Raw genomic sequence first — 15,458 nt, forward strand, 5'->3', positions numbered from 1 at the left:
CTCTGGAGGGACATGGGCACCCAGAATACACCCTGGGTAGGGCCCCCAGCCAGCAGGCTGAGATCTCAGTTGTGGGCAGATTTTACTTGCCCACAAAACTATCACTACCAAAGCTGCTTCTTAGAATCTTCAGCTATAAAAAAATGAAGGCAAGACATGTGTGTCATGAATTACAGCCTAGCTGTGGGCTTGCCATTTATTTTAATGAGAAAAGAAATAAGTAAAAAAAAAAAATACTTCTAATTAGATTTTCCTCTCCTGAGGAAGGTCATATGTATTTATAGACTCAGGTCCCTGAAAATGTTGACTTGTCTGCAGGAACGAAGCAAGACATTTCAGGGTGTTGTACGACCTTAGCGAGTACTGCTGAGCTCTGGTCTCTCACTTGACTTGGGCCAGTACCAGCAGGCTTTTAGCCAGACACTTTAAGGTAGGAGAGTAAATGGGCTCAAGAAATCTTTTCTCCACCTAGTTTATCCTTGCCTACTTGCAGGACCAGCTTTTGTGGGCACTATCAGAATATACGTCGCCAGAATAGCAGAGCCTGAAGGCTGACTGTGCACATATCTCTGTGCTCAATGCTCTACATTCATGGTCACAGTTCATCCTCTCGACAACGTTGGGAATTAAATGCTATTAGGATCCCCATTTATAGACGAGGGAACTGGGTTTCAGACAAATTAATAAACTTGTTGAATGTAACCGCTTTCAGGAGATGGTGCTTCACGGCCCTCCCTTCTTCCCCCAGGTGAAGGACAGGTGGGCTGGGGTCTCTCTGCCAGGATAACCTGGTTCCTCTCTCAAAATGGGGATGAACTCAGGGCCACAGAACACAAAGCCTCCTATTATGCCTCACCGTGTGTGTCTCCAGGGTCTGTGTGCATGATGGGGCAAAAGTGACTGATAGGAGAGATGACAAGTGTCTCCCCCACAGTTCTTGACAGAGACTCCTGTCACTGCTGGTTTAATTCCTCTTGGCCTCTCCAAATGAAATAGCAAGACATGGCTCTTGGGGAGGGGGATTTGGTGACTCTAGTAAAATGCTGAGTCAGAGGAGGCAGAAGGAAGGAAAACTTAAGGGCTGCCATAGATCAGGAATAAAGGAGGGAGGCGTGGAGGGTTTGAGGAGAGTGTCCCTGGGTGCAGAGTAGGAGGAAAGTACTAGAGGAAGAAATGATATTCTCATGAATCTTGCTGTAGATCCATCCTTTAACTCATTTAAGAAACCAGTGTGGTTATTACTTTCCTTTATAATATATTTGCTCCCTTATGATGAATGTGATGCTAAATCTAGTCGGTCCTGATTTGGTAAGGTTAATGTATATAAAATTTCAAATTATAAGAGCCATCTTCACGATGCTTCTTAGTTGACTGAGAATTAAAAGAGGGTTAGGTTTAGCCTGTTGTCCAAAAGTTTGGTTGAGCTAAGAGAGTAATGAGGATGCCTCTGGTAAATACTACAGAAAGCAAGGTATTAGATATTTCTGCAGCTGAAGGCTGAGAGTGGGGTTAGGAATTGTGGAAAGAATATAAGGTGTGGAGGCAGAGCGTTTGGAACTTGCCTGTTGGGTGAACTGAGTCTTGCCATATCATTAATCTCCCATTTGTAAAGTGGGGATTATTAACAGAGGCCTAACAATTGTTTGTGGTTTCTGTAAGATCAAATGACCTACCTGTGAAAGTAAAATCCATGGGTGTCGTCAGAGTCATTTCCCAGGGGCGAGGCTACCTCCATCTCTGAGGCTCCTAGTAGCATATTTGTACTTAATGGATATCTGTAAAGTGTTCTTTATTAATTTGCCTGAAACAGCAATGGAAATCCCTTGGTTGGAACTTGGGACATTGGGAAATTGTAAGTTTGATGTGGTGAAAATGAAGGTACTCTTTGGGGATATCCTGGTCTCTGTTCTGAATCTCATGGTGCACTTATTTGACCACAGGTGGGGATTCTGGCAGCAATTCTGGGTGTCATGTATGGGCTGGACATGCAGTGAGAAGACAATGCTGATGTGCCCACTACAACCTAGGCAGATCTTTCTGTTGATTAAATGGGAACTATGTCCAAGATCCTGGAATGTACTTTGATGCTGTTTCTGTTTGAACAATGCCTTATAGGTCCTTATTTCTTTGAAAGTAATAACAGTAGTGAAAGACTAGGCCAGAGCCTGTGGTGGGCACTGCAGATTGTTTTAAACAGCACACACATGATTCTGAGTTACATTGGGGCAAACCAAAGTATGGGTGTAGTCTATTAAGTAGAACTCTGTAAGCAGCAGACTCCTATTCATAATAATTACCCATGGCTCTATAAGATAATGAAGCAGTTTATGAGTAAGAAAAGGAAGGTGGGGGCCTCCCTGGTGGCACAAGGATTAAGACGCCACCTATGAAGCTATTTGCAGCCACTGCAGCACGAGTTCGATTTCCGGCCAGCCAGGGAGCTACCCACATGGCGCAGCAGACCTCTCCTGTCTCACCCGCTGCTCCCCTCAGCAGTGTATTTCAGTCATCTGCCTGTTCTGTTCCCCGCTCTGTCTCTGGTGAATCCTCTCACCCTCCGCACCTCTGGCCTGTACCCCAGCACTTGTATGAATAAATAAATAAATCTTTAAAAAAAAAAAAAGAAAAAGAAAAAGAAGGTGGGATTCCATTTCAGAGTTTGGCTACTGAACGTTCTTGACATTTAATAGCTCTTGAATGGGTTCTATGAAAACCTGTTAATCATCATATTTGGTTAACAGACATCATGATTATCCCTGGCAATGGAGAATGGATTGTAATTAGTTTCCTTTCTCTGCCATATATCTACACTTGCATTTTCTTACTTTTGCCCCAATCCTAACTTCTATGAGAATCAGTTTTAAGGCTGAAAGTCTTAGCCCTCTCTCACATTTCTACTTATTCTTCATAACCCACGTCAGATGTCATGTCTTCTGGGCCATATTCCTGATCTGCTAGTGGAATCACTCATTCCTTCCCTTGTACTAACTTATTTCAGATAAACATACTCACTGTGCTGTGTTAGAGTGTGTTTCCATGTGCATCATTCCCAGGGGACAAGCTGCTGGACTTCAGAGTTTTCCTTCTGTATCTGGATGCTGAGTTCTGGAGGCATGGCCCTGGCCCCGCAGCAGGAGTGTAAGAGGACTTGATGGGTTGCATTGGGTGGAATTTAATGTGGCTGGAGAAAAACTCCATGGACCACATGTATTTCTATGATAATTTTTCTGAGAAAAATCAAACTCAGCCACTAATATTTGTCTCCAGTTGTCCCCAGAGAGAAAACATAATTTCTCTCTATTGGCCTGCAGGATCAGGAGAATTGTGACAGGGAACAGCATGTGGGTGTGTGGGGACAGGAGGCACAACTGGTGCTTTATGGCCAGACATCTTGAATGCAAGGCCAGGTCCCCATGGAAGTCACAGTTTCCTCCAGGGGGGCAGGAGTGAAGGAGGAAGAGAATGAGGAGGAGAGGCCACAGGGAGGCTGAGAGGTTTCCCGTAGTTTAGAGGGGAGAGATGCAGGGTGAGGCGCGAGTTGGTCACCTGCCCCAGAGAACTGGAAAATCCTGGCTGTGTTTCAGGGCGTGGAAGTCTTGGTGACCTGCTCCCAGCTCCACCCTACCCCGGGCTGCGTTACTGCTCCGGGGTGTGTCTATACTAGAAATACTGTGAAGCCAACCTGTGAGATGGAAGACCTGAGCTTTAGCCCTCTTCTGTCACTTACGACGTGTGTGTCCTTGGACAGGCCTGGTCAGATCAGAGGCAAACCATTGTGTTGGAAAATAAATGTAGGTAACAGCTTATAACTGGGCCATGTGTATCATGATAGATAGACATAATGGTAGTAGTAATAATAAGTACTAATAATGCAATAACTAGTAATAATAGTAATAAATTATATGCTATGTTAAAAAGGACTCTGTATTTTCTTAGTTAATCATAACGACAGTATGACAAGGTAACTTGTTTTATTTCATACATGGAGATGATGAGATTTAGAGAGCTCAATGAATGATTTAAAAAAAATCATTCACACACACACACACAGGAAAGAAATAGGCTTGGATTCCAGTCCTGCTCTTCTGTAAGTAGTATGTAATATATTGAGAATACATACACACACACACACACATATGCATTAAAATATTAATACTTAAGCTAATTGTACCTAGATTTCAGAATTCTTTTTTAAAAGTGTTTATTGGGGCCTCTCTGGTGGTGCAAGGGGTTAAGCACCGCACTATGAAGCAATCGCAGCCTCTGCAGCGTGAGTTCGATCCCCAGCTGGCCAGGGAGCTACCCACATGGTGCAGCAGACCTCTCCTATCTCGCCCGCTGCTCCCCTTAGCAGTGTATTTCAGTCAGTCTGCCTGTTCTGTTTCCCGCTCTGTCTCTGGTGAATCCTCTTACCCCCTACACCTCTGGCCTGTACCCCCGCTCTTGTATGCATAAATAAATAAATCTTTAAAAAAAGTGTTTATTGAAGTAACATTGGTTTATAACACTGTATGTGATTTAAAGGCCACACCTCTGTAAATGTATGTTATCACACCACCCACCACCACGTCTCAGTAATCCTCCACTGCAGTCTACTAGGCTTGCTGTGACCCCTCCCTTTCTAGTGGCCTCAGTTCATGAATATCAGGATTCTTGTGATGTGAACAGTTCTCATAAAAGAACACTTTAGAGAGCAGAGATATACAAATATAGCTGCTACCACCAAAATGCCTCCTCCAAGCAGAGAGAGCAGAGCTGGCAATGAATGCAGAGAGACAAAGCAAGAAGTGTTTTCAACAACTACGCTACACATAAAACCTACAGCAATTGTTGCTAATTGTCTAAATTTGGTATCAGGTGGAATTGATATGAGAGGCCCAGTCCAAAATTACTCCCTATGACAAGTTTGCAAATAAGGTTATTCAACTCAGTGGTATTTATTGATATTTCAGATAATGGCCCAAGATGGAAAAGCATCCTCTTTTCTCCACTTCTTCCTTTGCGCAGTCAAGCACAAATGCAGTCCTTGGATGACTAGGAACCAGAGGGGTAGGATGTGCGTATGTGGGGGTGTCTTTCTGTGTGTGCGTGCTTGGAGGCGGAGGGTCTCAACCCAGGATCATTTGTGAAATGAGGAAGTCCCAGGGCTCTTGCAGCTCCTATCATCTCCTACAAGGTCACTCAGCAGTCAGATCTTCCCGCTGCAAGCTCCCCACAACCACATCCGCGCCATGATTCACTGTGGCAGAGTGGCTAACTCATGGACTCTTGTGTCATACAGTGGCATTTCCTTGCCTGGTTTGCTCTTGTGGGTCCCCAGCATTTATATGCTCCTCCTTTTAAATAAGTGGAGCTGAATCTGCTTTGAATCACGAGACAGCGCAGGGCAGAAGCTGGCAATTGCTGTGTCTGCTGGCAATGTCTCTACAACTCAGTCCAAATTCCTGGAGCCTGAGGTCCTGCAGAAGGCCTGAAGGAGTGCAGCCTGGTCAGCAAATCCCAGACCAGAAACAGAGTCAGCCCTGAGGAAGGAGCCAGCCACATCTGTCAAGCCTTCCTAGGCTTGTGACCTGGTTGTATCAGCAAGGAACCCCACATTGGGCCCTTTGTCACTTTGAGGAATTTCATTGATGACTCTGCAGTCAGGGCTTTTGTTGAGTACCAGGTACCTAATGCTTTTCCCCTCCTCCAGAGAAGAAAACAGCAAATCAGTCATTATACACTGGAAACTTTAAGCAAATGAAATTGTGCAAAAGAGAAGAAAACAATGCAAGATATGACACAATGACATAGAAGAGGGTGACTTGCCTTATTATCAATAAAAGTGAATGCACTAGTGTATTTACATGTAATAAAAGCACTATTAACAATCTTGTTCTTCACAGATAAATAAATCTAGTAATTTAATTTGAGAAAGAGACCATGTTGTCAATGAGTAAATGCAGATTTGGGAAAAGGACATATAGATTCCACCAACAGTCTGTCTTTGTGACCAATTCAGAATTTCACCCATTTCTATTAAGGTCTTCTGCATTGTATTCGGTTCAAAATAGATGAGAGTTTATATTTTGCTGAAGATTAAAGAAAAGAAGACATTTGGGAATGGATGCAATTCTTAGTAATTATCAGTCAGGCACCTGTTAGGGTTAATATTTGAAAATGAATGAGACTGTTCTCACTATTACTTGCATCCCCATAATCAGTGCATGATTCATTTTAAAACAGTATTATTATTGCCACTCAAGCCTGGAAGAGTTTGCAGGTCTTAGGAGAGAGTATAGTTTCCCGTGAAATCTCCCCAGGTCTTTATTTTAGAAATAAGTGCATTTATGCATGCTTTAAACTCAGGTTGATGGTGGGGTAAATATGTGTAAATTATTCTGTAGCATCCATCCATCTGTTTTGTGTGTCTGTCCTTCCATCCAACAAATATCTCTTGCTTACCTGCTAGGTTCTGAGGTAGTGTAACTCACCTGTGAATGTGTCAGTGAACCAGCACCCCAAGATCAACTCACGGGCGCTACAGTCTTGTTTATTGAGTGTAGACTTTTGATGTTAATGTTGATGCTATTGGTTTTTAGAAGAAAGAGCGGACAGTGAGGAGGACCACAGTAACTTGCCACCCATCAATATTGTGAGTTCCCTGTAGCTGCAATTATTTGAACCTAAGCTGAGTCACCATATGCCAGTGTGGTAGTTAAGGAGATAACTTGTAAGATTTCCCAAAGTGGAAAAATATAGGACAATATGACTTCTATAGGTTTTCGTCCCTAACTCTATTGTTTAAATTATTCTCACGGGAAAATGTCAGGAAAACAATGTCCAAGAAATATTTCCTAAATAGGATAAATATTTCAAAGTGTGAATGAATGAAAGATGAACTGCAACTGATTTTCTTTTGTGAGATCAGAGATGAACCTGGGTAAATCGCTCTTTTGACTATTAAAGTAGAGACTATCATGCTGGCTGAGTACACCTCCATTCTTGGAGATCTTTATGCATAATTATAACAAAAAATAGTGAACATGATGTTCCAGGTTCTCTGTTACATACTTTCCATTCATGATTGCAATGAATCCTCACAGTAATTCTACAATATTCCTAAAAGGAATGTATTATTATCCTCATTTTAGAGATGAGTGAAGTAAGGCTTGAAGAACTTGAGATACTTGTCCAAGCTCCCAGAGTTAGAGGCTAAGCCAGGGTTTGAACCTAGAGCCACCATGACTCCAAGCTTCGTGCTCTTTGTCACAGTCTCAGTGGCATTTTCCAGGAGGCATTAGGGCTCTTGAAGTCCCTCTAGGCTGTGGGATTCTAACATTTGGTGGAGAGGCTAGGTTCTACTAGTTCATAATGTGTGTCCATTCAGCCCACATTCACCAGGGATGTTATGGTGAATGACCTTTAGAAAGACTACTATGAGATGCAATTATCTTTTAAATAATGATGAAAATTTTTTTTCACAACTTGGTGTCATAAGGTTATAGACAAATCACTTTGAAAGCCAGAGGTCTGCCAAGTAAATGTAATGGATAGAAACACTGCATTTTAATTCAATTAGAACATGATTGACACATAGACAATACCACTTTGTGGTGTGGGTTGCTTGTCTGGGGTTGTACATGACAGTCCTCAGTCATCTCTGCCACTGAAAAGCTTGTCATGGAAAGACTGCCCTTGACCAATGGAGGCATGGAAACCTAAGAAAGAAGTCCCAGGGCATTGCAGTATAGGCCAGAGGGCAACACAAGGGAAGCTAACACACAGGCACCGCATAATTAAACAAAATGGCAATTCCTTTAGCAGAAACCATGCAGGTGGGCCTTATCCATTCTTCCAGATAAGAGATGGAAAGGGCCAGCTCTGGACTTCCTGAGTCACAGCTGATGGATGGTGAAACCTGGCCCTCAAGTTCTTCTTAGGTACCCATACTTGGACTCAAAATAAGCAGCAGGATCTTTCTGTCTTTTAACACTTTCCAGTATAGCATAGTGGAGACAGTGTAAAGATCTGACTTCAAATAACTGCTTTTTACTAACTGTAGACCTTGGGTAAGTCACTGAATTGCCCTGAGCTTTAATTATCACTTCTGCAAAATTGACATTTCAGGATTTACCTACCACTGTGAAAATTAAACGAGACAGCTTGTATAGAGCACCTGCAATGGCACTTGATAAATAGGAATAGCCAAAAACTTCAGAGTCTTGGACCTCATCTTTAGAAGGACCACTGACATCACTTTCAAGCTCACAGGGGAGAGGGCTTTGAGCGTCACCATGTAATTGGCTAGGATGTGAATCCACGCTGTTTGATCCAAAAGCGTGTTAATCAATGTTTCATAGTAAAAGGTTGGACATTTAACCAGGGAAAATAGATTTGAATTCACAGCTAATTTTTGTCTAACTTGTAAAAGGTAAGTCATTCAATGTTGTTGTGAGCTGGAGTACAGAAGGTTGACTTAATTCTGCTTGGCCCAGACCACATCTCCAGCAAGACCTCCCTTTTAATCTGTTTCCTTTTAGGAGTGTGCTCTTGAAAAATGCTTTGTGTACATGTATTTTAGATTTACATATATGATTTCATGTTCTATACTTCATGAACCCTAATGTTTTTCAATAAACACTATGTTTTTTGGAACCATCCACTTGGTACTATGTACACATCCGATCCCTCCTTCCAACTGCTGGATAATATTCCATTGTATGCAATGACCATGTTTTCTTTTTTTTTTTTTTTTTAAAGATATTTTAATTTTAATTTAATTTTAATTTTTTTTAAGATTTATTTATTTATTTATACAAGCACTGGGTACAGTCAGAAGCATGGGAGGGTGAGAGAATTCACCAGAGCCAGAGTGGGGAGCAGAGCAGGCAGAAGGACCGAAGTACACTGCTGAGGGGAGCAGCGGGAGGCAGGAGAGGTCTGCGCGCCATGTGGGACCCTCCTCCGGTGGCCGGGAGCAGCCGGGGATCGAACCAGCGCTGCAGAGGCTGCGAGCAGCCTCGCAACCCAGTGCTCAACCGCTGCGCCACCAGGGAGGCCCGACCATGTTTTCTTAATTCATTCTCCCTGTGATGACTATCTAGGGAGAGTCCTTGCACAATCCTTCTACCTGTTCTCTTGTGTACCAGGTGGGACTTTCCTGTGAAAACACCCCAGAGAATTTTGGGATCATAAAATATGCATCTATTTAATTTAGCTACCTGATTCCAGAATAAGCTCTGTAAAATCAACTATTTACACCCCACAGGTGAGCACCCTACCAACACTTGGGACTTTCCTGCTCTCTTGCATTTCCAGTGCAAGACTGAATCTCATTGTGTCCACTTGTATTTGGCTGATCACCAGAGTTTTTGAGCACCTCATCATATGCTTGTTATTTTGTGAGTTTTCTGTTCTGAAATTGCCTTTCTATCTTTTAGCCATTTTTCTGTATTGTGGGTTTTTCTTGTTGATTTGCAGTCTGTATATACTATCAATCCTGGCCAATTTCAGATGTTGTTGTTTCTTTGCATTATCTATGAACTATTTTCATGACATCTTTTGTTGAAAACAATTCTTGGGCCTCCCCGGTGGTGCAGCACTAGAGCACTGGTCTGTGAGGCTGCCCGCAGCCTCTGCAGCGCCGGTTTGATCCCCGGCCCCAGCCGCTGGCGAGGGCCCCACATGGCTGCAGACCTCTCTTGTTGCCTGCTGCTCCCCTCAGCAGTGTACTTTGTCAGTCTGCCTGTTCTGTTCCCCGCTCTGGCTCTGGTGAATTCTCTCACCCTCCCGCACTTCTGACTGTACACAGTGCTTTTATAAATAAATAAATAAATAAATAAATAAATAAATCTTTTTTAAAAAAAGAAAACAGTTCTTTAATTTTGATGATTCCAAACTGCCCTTTCCCATTTACTTAGTGTCCCCTTTCTCAAATTGGATCCCCATAGACACGTGGGTGTGTCTGTGAGCTCTCTACTCCATTCCACAGATCCATTTGTCTTTATCAAACTCTTTCCATTATTTTGGGTTTAAACTATATCTTATTACATAATTAAGGCAAGTTCCTCTCATTACTATTCTTTTAAAAATGGACTCAGCTTTCCATAATCTTTTAATTATTCCAATCAATATTAAAATAAATTTATTAAGTTACTTAAAAATCCAACTGAAATTTGATTATGATATTGCTGAATCTATAGGTTAATCTGGAAAGAATTAATATCTTAATATTATTAAATCCTACTAGCCAAGACGATAGAATGCCTTTACATTTAAAAAAAAAATCACCTTCTGTAATAGACTATTTTAATAAAACTTTGTTTCAAAGCTAGAGATTTTGATGTAATCTTGATTAATTTTCCATGCTTTATACTTTATTGCCTCTTAAAATCAAAAGATTCCATTTAAGGCAGGTTTAAATTTCTAGAAAAATTGAAAGGAAAGTACAGAGAATTTCCACAAATACCCTTAACAACCCCCCACCCTCCACACACCAAGTTCCCAAATTATTAACAAGTTGCATTGGTGTGATATATTTGTTAAAGTTGATACATTATTAACTAACCTAGTTGAAATTAAGATCTACTTTTTGTGTTGTATAGGTGTGACTTTCGTCATTTGTTTAATGTTATATATTCATGCTTACAGTAACATTCAGAATAATTTCATTGTCCTAAAAATCCTCTTTTGCTTATTCGCCACCCTCCCCCCCCCCACACGCACACACTCCACTAGATCATGGCAACCACTGATATTTTTCCTGTCTCCATAATTTTGCCTTTTCAAGAATGTCATACAGTTGGAATCATAGAGTATGTAGTTTTTTTCAGATTGGCTTATTTCACTTAGCAATATGCATTTAATTTCCTCCATGTCTTTTTATTGATAAATGATATATCAGTGTCTGGATGTACCACAGCTTATATATCCACTTACCTACTGAAGGATGTCTTGGTTGCTTCCAAGTTTTGGCAATGATAAAAAAGACTTGTAAACATCTGAGCTCAGGGGCCAAATTGCTGGATCATATGGTAAGACTGTTTAGCTTTGTAAGTTCAACTATCTTTCAAAGTGACTATACCATTTTGCCCTCTCACCAGTAATGAAGGAGTGATCCTGTCGTTTCACATCCCCACCAGCATTTGGTGTTTTCATTGTGGCTGTTTTTTGTTTGGTGTTGAATTTTAAGCATCCTTTGTGTATTGGGTACAAGTTCCTAATCAGCTATGTTTTTCAAACATCTTTTCTCTACTCGTGATTGTCTTTCAAGTCTTACACTTCTTTTTAAATGAAAATGCATAAATTGCAAAACACTAAATGTTTGCAAAAATCAAAGGGCAGTAGATGATGCATTTAATGCAGGTTCCCGTGGTCTGGAAGGTTATAATGGAGAATAATCCCAAGATTAATTTAAAAAGACATCAAACTATGTTTGGATGTTCTGATTCTCTACATCTTGTTTTCAGTGTTACGTACTCATATAATTCTGTAAAATTAGCACTTTGACATTTGGATTAAAGATGTAGCAGAAAAAGGAGGGTTGGGACTATCCCATGTTCTCCTCTCCAGCACCCAAGCTGGGATAACTGGACAGTGGGGCCGTTCCTCACCAAGCCAGTGTGATGTTGAGGAATTGGCCAAGTGAAGTGAGTAGCAAATCAACCCAGGGCTGCATGCCTCAGACATGGGCCCCTTCCCCCGTCATGCGTGCAACTGCGGCCGTCACTGATTTACAGCAGTCTTTGCTGTGGGCTTCTCCTCGACCTACAAGGCTTCTTGGAGAAGGAAAGAGGAGGCCATTTCCATTTCATCATAGTTGGCTCATGTCCTAGTTAGTTTGGGCTGCTGTAACAGACTACCACAAACTGGGTGGCTTTAAGAGTCTAATTTATTTCTCACAGTTGTGCAGGCTGGGAAGTCCAATATTAAGGTGCTAGAAGATTCAAGACTGAAGAGAGCCTGGTTCCGGGTTTGTAAACAGCTCCTTCCCCTTATTTTGAATATGATGCAGGAGAGCCTTTCTCTCTCTAGCTTCTCCTGATAAGGGCACTCATCCCACCCATCAGCGCTCCACACTCATGACCTAATTGCCCCCCACATGACTCACTTCCTAATATTCTCAGTGGGGACATCAGCTTCCATAAACACATTTGGGGAGGAGAGTTAACATTCAGCCCATGGCAGATACTGAGAAGAAATGAATTTGTCTTTCCTAAAGTGGCCTGAATGATTTCAAAAGGGCCTTTTGGCTCAGATCTGAAAATTCCAGTGACTTTCCATGAACCCCAAGACAGGACTCTGCTGGTCGCTGGATGACAACCCTGGACAGCGTGTGGCAGACTGCCCCGTACAGTAACCCAGTGAAGGAGCTGGCAGATCACAAGCACACCTAGGGGGCCCTGCCACCTGAGGTCTAGAGAGGGAGCCCCCAGGCTCCCTCACCAGGCTACTCCTCCAGGCTGCGCCACCAGGCTGGATTTCCCATGGAGCTCTCAGGGCTGTGTCCTCTTCATTTCCCACACCCCACCCAGAGACCCCTGCAGCTTGACAGTTGAATGCCACAATCCGAGAAAAAAATCACGGCCCCCTGTGCAGGGTTTGTGAGTGGGAGTGAAGATGGCAAGGTGGGGGGATTTCTGTAAGTGTCTATGTTGTGACTTTAAACAAACCCTGCTGTAGGGAGGGGTTGGGGTTGAAGGAGAGGGGAGCAGGGTTCCTGGGAACACCCTGAGAGCAGGATGCCTCTATGTCAACACAATCAATTCTTATTCTATGTTCAAATTTCACATTGAAGCAAATTATCACTTCTTTGTGGAGGGGGAGAGGAGAGAAAACCCGTTGGGCGCCTGTGGAGAGACTAACAATTAAAACAGGGTTGAAAACATTTGTGAAACCCCCTGGTACCATGGCTTGTGGGCATTCATGCTCCACCCTGGGGCTGAGCTCTCAGAGTGGCTTCAGGTGAGTGGCACCTCCATCTTCCTTCCTGCTGCTGCGACCCAGTGGTGAGACCTCAAAATAGTAACACAGGAGGGCATTTTAAAAGCAGAGACAGAATTTCCAGCACACACATTCAGTTAACGCACCCCTACAGGAGGCCAGGAGGTGAGAGGAGGAGGGGGTGTGTGGGAGAGAGATTTTGAAACTTTCTTATTTCTATTTTGAACACAATAGTGACAGTGGTGGTGGTGGTGATAGTGATTGGTTTGGTTGGCAGCATGGCGGAGGAGGGAGAAGTCTGTGAGTGCTAGGGAGGGGGCAGTGCAGAAAAATCACAAATGCTAGCACTGTTCTAGAATGCTTCTGGATGCACAAGCCAGAGACATAACTTCATGTGAATAGAAATGACACAAATAGCATAGATGCAAGTCCCCTCCCCCGGTGCTCAACCCAGCAAGCCAATTGGGAAGGGGTGTTGGCGCTGGACCAAAGACTCTGGGGAGCAATCCTTCCTATCTAGGGGGGTGGTGGGTTGATCTTTAGGATGTTGGAGACCTGTCTGTCCTGCAGGCCCCTTAGCTGAGGTTTGAGAGCGGAGGTGGGTGAGTCAGGGCCGCCACATGGGGACACACCTTGGGGGAAATGCCCTGCCTTAATGGTCCACCTCACCACTGCCAGGAACAGCCTCATTCCAAAGGCAACCGAACCCCACTGTTCATGAAGAAATGAAGAATTTCACACATGGTGTGTTTCTACAAATAATGTGACTTGTGATTTATTCTGAGGAATTAGACCTCAAGTCCAAGCAAATACCTAAGTTCAGGATGTCAGGGAGTGAGAAACATTGAGAACGAACACCACTTAGCCTTAACAGGATTCACACATTTATTTCCTTCAACAATTTCAGGGGTGCCTGTGAGCCAGCAAGCGGGGTGAGAATGGAGGGCATACCCACCAGTCCAGGACTGGCCAGTCTCCCTCCCTGCTTTGCCTACCACTCAGCTCCCCCTGCATCCTTTGCACATCCAGTAGTCTCTGCTGGCAGGGGTCTCACCCCGCACTCCATCCGCTCCCCACCACCACTCCCACCAGAAGCAGGAATCCCTTATGGTTGGCACGTGGTGGGCTGCAACCAGCAACCAGCTTAGATCTCTCTGGGGGCCTCAGGGAGTTGTTAACGCTCACGTGGTCTGACAGCTGAAACCATATGCCTCCTAGGGAGCCTGGACAATTTGGGCTTACCTAATCTATTGGTTTGCAGATACGTGTGCTATATTGGTCATGCCACAAATTACATAAGCCATTGCATCATTGGCTGTGTAAATTCTTTGCAGATTACCTCAACTTACCAATATATTTCATACTTTTTCTGTATCATCCAAAACATGTTAATGTCTTTGGATCACAACACATGTATATCTCCTTTAAAGGCATTAGCCATATGTTAATCAGTAATGGAATAAACATGTTTACAACTCTAGCTACTTTTGAGAAAAACATGTTTATATATAAAGGAATGTCTTTGGTGGAAAAACTAGTTTATCAATTTTAAGCACAGCAAACAGATTTTTTTTATTCATGCCTATTAAAATGTAGGGTGAGGCATCGTCTATGAAAATTCATGTCACATATTACAGACAGTGGAGTACCCTTAACATCTATTGTTTGCCTCAGTAGGTATTCAGATTCATTTACATCTCTTAGTACACCTGGCTTCTCATCCTAGAAGCAGGGTGGTGCCATTTTCACTTTGAGCTACCAAAAATACTTAGAAGAATAATGGTGAGCAGTTGTATTGGGTATTGATGGTTTGAGTTTGGAGTTTTCTGGATACAATACTCTGTGAGGATGGGGGATGTTTTTCTTATTCACAGCAGTATTCCTAGTTCTGAGAACAGAGTCTGAAATACGGAATGTACTCAGTATATATTTGCAGAATGAATGAATGAATGGGAGAATGATTCTTTCAATAGACATCTGTCACTTCCTCACCTCCTCTCTCCCCCAGGCCAAGGAGTTCAATATTCCACATAGATCTTTCCTTTTGTTTAAAATTATTGTTTAAAATTAAAATTATAGTACTATTTCCTCTCAGATGGAAGGATAAAGTAAATGGAGCCAGTAGGAATGGAGGCCTACATGAGGTCACATAGAGTTAGTGCTTAACACATAGAATGTGCTCAATGAGGCTTATAATAAATGTTATTTTATAATTTATAATAATAAATGTTATTTTGAGATATGGACAGATTATCAACCTACCATCCCCCCCATGTACCTTGCTCAAAAAATTATTCGCCCCACTATGTTAGTTTTCTGGGGGGGGGCAGGGAGTTGTTTAACAAAGTGCCACAAATTGGGTCACCCAGAACAACAGAAACACAGTTCTGGAAGCTAGAAGCCGGAAAGAAAGGGTTTGACAGGGTTGATTTTTTTCAAAAGACTCTGAGGATGAATCTGATCCCTGCCTCTCTCCTAGTTTTTGGGGTTATCAGCAGTCTCTAGCATTCTTTTACTTGTCGATATATCCCTTT

The sequence above is a fragment of the Talpa occidentalis genome, unplaced genomic scaffold (assembly GCF_014898055.3).
Source record: "Talpa occidentalis isolate TD23 unplaced genomic scaffold, MPIMG_talOcc4v2.1 talOcc4.5, whole genome shotgun sequence".
Lineage (NCBI taxonomy): Eukaryota > Metazoa > Chordata > Mammalia > Eulipotyphla > Talpidae > Talpa > Talpa occidentalis.